The sequence below is a fragment of the Halyomorpha halys genome, unplaced genomic scaffold (genome assembly GCF_000696795.3).
Source record: "Halyomorpha halys isolate HHAL.00 unplaced genomic scaffold, Hhal_1.1 Scaffold50.1, whole genome shotgun sequence".
In the NCBI taxonomy this organism is placed as follows: domain Eukaryota; kingdom Metazoa; phylum Arthropoda; class Insecta; order Hemiptera; family Pentatomidae; genus Halyomorpha; species Halyomorpha halys.
In genome coordinates, this window is record NW_027106849.1 from 716158 (window position 1) to 723470 (window position 7313).

General features: G+C 30.5%; 1 long non-coding RNA gene across 1 annotated transcript in view; it reads right to left on the reverse strand.

Moving 5' to 3' along the window:
• Positions 1–1808: 1808 nt before the first annotated feature.
• The window catches only part of LOC136795236 (uncharacterized), a 12439-nt gene continuing 6934 nt past the window's right edge, over positions 1809–7313 (reverse strand). The window contains exon 3 of the long non-coding RNA XR_010842808.1: positions 1809–1928. This is a non-coding gene — a long non-coding RNA (uncharacterized lncRNA). The remainder of the gene's footprint in view (positions 1929–7313) is intronic.

The window sequence follows — 7313 nt, forward strand, 5'->3', positions numbered from 1 at the left end:
GGTGAGTATTCAAAAAATCCATTATAACTTGTTCATTAACCTCCTTTAAAATATGTATTTTTTAAGATTTATATATTTTATTTATTAATTTTTTGACAATATCTAATTGTCAATTATTTTATGCCACGAGTATTTATAAATATTTAGTTTGAAACTTCAGAACTTTTTTTATTGCAAATTGTATTCCATATATTACTAGTTATTAATTGGCATTAATAGACAATTGGCATTCAAATGTAGAATGTATAAAATTATTTTTTTCATTTCGTTTCATTACAATACCGAATACCTACATTGTTAAATAAGTCTTGGTAAACTATAATTCATACAGTAAAAATATATCATGATTATTAATTAATAATTCTCGGCTGGGCTGCGACAGAAGAGTTGCCAAAAGATGAGGACTGCTAAAGCATAATGCCTTTCTGAGAACAGTACAGTAGTGTCAACAATGAAGTAACTGTTCCATGGCCTCAAATAGTCATTGGCTAATATTGACAAATGATCAAGGGATACACCTGTTAATAATCCACGATTATCAAATGACCCGTTAGCTGCACATGCTATTATTAATGAAAGTGATAATTGATGTGTTGAATTATCATCCGACATAGCATTAGTTAGGATTATAGTAATCTACACATTTATAAATATTTATAAGACAGTGAAAGACGTGTTGAGACCTTTGAAATATTCATGAATAAGTCATTGATGTGAACTCTTAGTGAATTCTTAGTTCAAGAATTGTGAAGGTTTTTAGCCCGTAAAATATAACTCAAAAAAGTGGAATGGCTTACATAAAGTTGAGGCAACATTTATTTTCAGAAATTTTGTATTGCCATTCTCATGAAAAATGTTTCCCTCCACTCGTAGGTTTTCTATAATCTTGAAAAAAAATCATGAGAAATAACATTTTTTCAGTTATTCCTCATTAGTTCTGGCAATGGCCATTATTCTCTCATGTATAGAGTGTTTGCGGGTTTAGCGCACTTACCCAGCCTCCATTGGCTCAGTTCCATGACGCAGTGAGAGGGTTGCGCTGCATGAAGAGCCCCGCTTTGCCTCTCACGTATGGGGGGGGGGGTAGATCACATTCGGGAGATCCCCGGATCGAATGTACAAATATTGTACATAATCGAGTATGGATGTAAGTTATTTTATTGATGTATATATTTTGATCATATTTTTATACATATGCGTGTGTGGTTTATGGTTTTGAAATAAATATATGTAATAGTGTCACTATTGCTTATTGCCTTAGACTAGTGGCAGGTTATAATATTAATCAATAAATAAAAAAAATAAATTCCCATTAACACGTTTCCAGTGTGTTTTAGGTAGAACAATGTCTTCAGAAATGTTCTGCAACAATAATAAATAACACATTGAGAAATTTCGGACAACTATAACGATAAGGAATTATCAATATTTCTACAAGGACCAAAAATGTCCAAACAAAAAATGTTTGATGTCAATGACTTTTTCTTATTTTTTTCTGTGAAAAATGCTTAATATCCACTCTTTTAGAGGATTAGATTTTCTATAAAATACATACAAAATATAATTAAGTATTCCCAAATAGAAGTCCAGAAAAAAAAAAATATCCCCCTGTTCAAGCTAGTATTTCTGAATCTAATACCATCTTGAATCCATTATGTCAGTATTATACATGTGTAGTTGATGAGGTCCATTAAAATTTAAGGGGTATAAGAATTCTAAATTTAAAAAAAAATACATTATAAATACGTAGATTCCAACAAAATAAAAATTGAAAACAGATTTTATTTTAAGGATTTTTAGAAAATTTTCTCTTGACATGCACTAGGTTCTATCTTTTTTATTCCAGATGTTCTTAATGGATATAATTCATCACTTCACAATACAGAAATTTTCTATATTATCTCATCACAATATGCATTTTGGAATCTCTGAAAATATTTAATTCTCAGAGAGATCAAAATTGAAGTCTAGAAACAGTTTTTAACCATATAACTGGCTAATCATTATCTTAAAAATACTTAAATTAAAAATTAGACTTCTTTCATAGCCACTCTTCTCATAGAAGGGAATTCGAAAACAGGCAAAATTCAAATTTACTATGTTTTGACACCATTTCTAAGTGACACAGAACTGCGAAAGTTTAAAGTTGATACAGTAGAATATGGTTACCCCTTATACTCTGTTTTCACTGGAATCAGAGTTGTTGATTATTTTCTATTTTAAAGTAATATTTGATCTACGTACAAGGACATGGTGGACAAAATGCATCTTTCGAATAACAATGACAAACCATAGAAAAAATGCATTCCTCCTTTTCATCAGAGATTCTCTGTACATATGTTTCAATAAAATTGTTGAGAGAACTCTGTTTTTCAGTTTATATTAAAATATTAGTTATACCAAATACTATTTCAGGTGGAACACACACTCTAAGTTAAAATTTCTTTCAAGGGATATCTTCCTTTTGCTAATTGGTTCAGTATTTCATTTAAAAAAGACATCTTTCCAAACAGAAATAATATGTAAGAGCAGCAGACAATTTTACCACACTGTAAACCAATAAATTTTTATTTTACCTTATTTAAGTTTATAACAAAACAAAACGTACCTAAAGAACATAAGCTGCATAAGACAACTACTGCATAAAAAGCACTCAAGTAAGTATTTGTTAATCGAACTCAGTAAATAATAATCGTGTGATACTAAAAATAAAATATTCTCGTTTCCAGTAATTGCATAGTACTAGATAATAGAAAGGAAGACATCTTCAAGGAGACATCTTGAAGGTTGTAGAAATAAGAAGAGAAATCTACAAAAAAACCTGGAGAAAGCAGATCCTGCAAGAAGGATATGTTAAGCATCCTCAAGGGCAGCTTTGGAAATTTATTACAGGTTTTCCCCACCTCGGTATAATTGGATTTTAATCTAATATCCTATCGTACGAGTGGTTATTTTATCAAGGGGGAGCAACAACTGAGGTCAAGAGACGTTCGAAGGAAAACCAACGAATAAAACGAAGTATACAGTACATAAGATAAAAAATATAGAAAACAAAGAGGAATGAGAGAGGGTAAGAAACAAAGGAAACGAACATGAAAAGTATGAATAAAATACAGGTATTCCAGAAGACATTTTCTGTCTTTTTTTTTTAGACCTAATGCGTAACCTATTTTCTTTTAAATTTATATATATATATGATTTGCCTACATATCAAGAGAACATATTTATATTTTCTAAATATACAATTATTGAAATATGTTTGATGGGTAACCGTTCTGTAAGAATAATCACATTTCCTGAAATTTTAAGGGTATTATTATCTCCAACTCTTTACCTCTGCATAGGAACCATAACTCTAAGCAGTGAATTCTAATCAGAACTCGTTGGGTCTATGGACAGTCTAACTCTTAGTGTTAGAATATATTTGAGTCTCATATATATATATATATATATATATATATGAGACATCGATCTAAACCAATACATCGTAATACCAGCATCCGAATATTTTAACGTAATATAGTAGGAAACTTGGTGCAAGTCTGCTACAAATAAAACAAAATAATGGAAATTTGTACAATGTATCCTAGGTTATTTGTGCTTACGCAGTATCAGCAAATAGTCTTTAGTAAGAGTACAAACAAAAAAATAAAATAAATCGTCAAAAGGTTCAGTATTTGATTTAACTTCCTACAGTTTTACGTAGAAACCAGAGGTCGTAATGGCTGTTAGTTACAGCATCACCATAGCTACCTTGTGTCAAAAACGGCGTTGACTCGTATTCGGCCTGGATAAGAGGACGTTTATTCGTGGCGGCCCCACGGATGAAAACTCAACTAGAATAGAGTAGTAACCAGAAATGGCGAGATGGGTGGTGAATATTGAAACCAACTCTCAGTTAAAACTGTTAAGAAAATTAAGGGGCAAGTGAGATTTGAACCCGAACATTTTAGATTATAACTATTCTATATAAATATAAAATTATTCTAAAAATTAAATGTTCCTATTGCTTCGGATTCGACAGCCTGGATCTGAGTTTTAGATATTATGATATAAAAATATATAACACATTTTTAAAACCAAACAATACGTTTATGTATAGTTTCGGACTTTGATATATGAAATCCAAATTTTATATATTTATTTTTGCACGCTCGCAAGTACTTAGGCACGCACATACACATACTCAGTGTCAAAATGTTAGAAACGCCCATTGAAATTTTAAAAAATATTTTTCACGTTTTTTTATTTTTTATTGATGTTATATTTTTAAGCACAGTTTAAAGCATAAATTATGATATTGAAATGGGGACAATCTTCTCAGACCTTGAGGATTATTTAAATCCAATATCAGTAAATATTGACATTTTATATACGTCAAAATGATAGAAACACTTGTTGTTTTTTACTATTTTCTTAATCCTCTAGAGTTGAAATCATTAAAATACCATTTCTTCTTCAGTGCAGTGTTGAATTTGTTTTAAAATAAACCTAAAAACAACGTGAGTTATGGGATAAAATAAGTATTTCTTCGAAGAACTGGGAGGCCCCCTGCTTTTAAATTACGAGAGAAACGGGATATTCTTCGAATCGCAACCAACTCAGTTCAAAGAAAACTAAAGAATGTCCAAAGATTATTAAAAAAGTCAAAAACAATAGTTAGAAAAAAATTGAAAAGAAAGCCAGTTTTGAGTACCCGTCACAAATTAGCCCGGATGGCCTTCGTAATCTGATGTCATAGACTGAGGAGTGGAAGAAAGTAATCTTAAGTACAAAAAATTCAAACTGGATAGGTCAGATGGATTTTCGTATTTTTTTCATAACTTAAGAAAAAATGTTATCAAGGCGTCAGATGGGAGGAGGAAAAGTTTCGGTTTGGGCATCAATTTGTTATAACAAGGAAGATAATTTGGTATTTGTTTCATCAAGAGTAAACTCAGCTGAATATAAAAAATTGTTAGAGGAACAAAAGTTGACTTTTAATGACATGTCTGAAGGCACACCAGTTTTACAGCAAGATAACGCTCCAATACATTCAGCAAAAATTATTAAAGACTGGTTAATCGCAACAAAATTGCCAAATTATACGGGCCTGTTGTCTCCCCAGACCTGAACATTATCGAAGATGTTTGGCGAACTATTTCAAGAAGGGTTTACTCTGAGTCAAGCCGGCTCGGAACAATCGAGGATTTGAAATCAGCAATTCTGCCTTCATGGGAACAATTATCTCAAGAAACAATTGTACGATTTATTACCATATAGAATTGTTTAATTAATAAATGATGGTGGAAAGGCCACTATGTATTAAAATGAGTTTTATATATTTTTACCAGGGAGCGCGTCAAACATTTTGACTGGCCTTAACTTTAATTTCAAAAATACAAAAAAAGTATTTTTGGCTAGAGAACCAAAATACAAGCAGGGTGCAGATTAACTTCAGGTGAGTTATAGATTATTTTAATACTGTTTTACGGGTAATTTGAAAAGATGGGAGGGTAGGGATAAAACATTTTCAAGTGTGTCCAACATTTTGACACTGAGTGTGCATATATTGTGTCAAGTTATTAAGGTCTTTTAAAGAAACAAGTTAAATGTAAACAATAATTGCACAATTGATTATGCATGAAAATACCGAGCGAGGTTAGGAGCGGTTGCTATGGAGACGGAGCACCTTCGTACCCTGGCCTCGCAACCAATTTACATAATATTCAAGGCCTTTTATTTCTTCATTGTCAATGTTTATTTGTTTCAAATATGTTCAATTCGATATTCAATAATATTTATAGAATTGAAAAATTCATTTTTTTTAAACACCAATTTCAATTATGAACTGTGAATTCATAGCTGATCCACCCGAAGGTTGAAACGGTAGTAGCCAAGAGACTTATTGTAAAAAAAAAGATTGATAATTGGAGTTTTGGCAATTGTCAGATGTTCCATTCAAGTAAGAGTGTTTGCGGCTTTAGCAGACTTACTCAGCCACCACTGGCTCATTACCAATAACGCGGTGATACGGATGCACACGAATCTAAAAGAGCCCTTTAAATGACCTCAGGTCGATAGTGTAAATATTGTGTAAATGTGACTAGTGATTATTTTATTTTTATTTATTTATTTTATTTTCCTCATGTACCTAGTTTTATTATCTTCATTTTATTTATCCTTCTGCTTATATATATTTAGAGAAAAAATTTATTTATTTTTATGTATATTCTTTTTTTCATTTATTTCTTTTTTTCATTTATTTCTTTTTTTTTCTTCTTATTTTATTTTATTACGAATGTGATCAGTTATTACTATTACTCATTGTCCAACAACGTTGTGGCAAATCATAATATTTATCAATAAATAAATTCTTTCAAAAAAAAAAATTAATAACTGAAATACAGCTAAACATATCTTACAATATGTGAGTCGTTTATTTCCAAAATCCTTGGCTCATTGGATAGTATGATATAATTATTAAGACGAAACTTTTAAATCGAATCATAAACAAATCATTCATTTCTTATTTAAAAGTATGCTTTCAAATAAACTATTTATTCCGTAGAAATTACAGAATTTTAGCAGAATTCGAGCCACTTTTGAACTTGTTTTTTGTCAAGTTTTGTAGGTGTTTTAAGTGAAGGCTTTGAAACATTTTAAATGAATGACACATCGCTGTCACAGTTCAGCAGTGTTTGATGGTCAAAAAATGGTTATTGTGAGGCATGCATGTAATCTTAGCGATTAGGATAATATCTATACAGTTCAAAACAGTAATATCTCCAAAAACTTTTTTTTCTTATCCTTATTGAAAAGATTACATGCATATTTCAAAAGAACCATTTTTTGAGTTGTTACACTGTTGATCTGGGACAGCGCTATGTCCGCTTTTTTTAAACTTTATTGAACAGAGAATGACACGTTTTGGAATTCCTGGAATAAATTTCTTTCCAGATATATCTCCTCACTTATTAATTGAATAATTATTCATGTTTATGTTCATGATAATTGTAATATTACCATTTCTATATTGATTAGTGTGAATAAGAAGTTGAATTTGTGGAAATGATTTTAGTTATCTTTTTTTTTTAAAACCACTTTTCTCACCACATTTATATTTTACTATGGTATTGACACCAATTCAACTTATTCAAGAAATTAATTGGAAAATTTTTAAATGTGCGATTTCAGAGAAAATGATGAGAAATTTTAAATAAGGTTTTGAGAAATGTTAATTTATCTTAACATATAATTATCAAACTTAATAATTTTCCCGAGCAACAAGCTCTCCTTAATCCTTTCCAATCTGGTTTTCGCTCCCAACATTC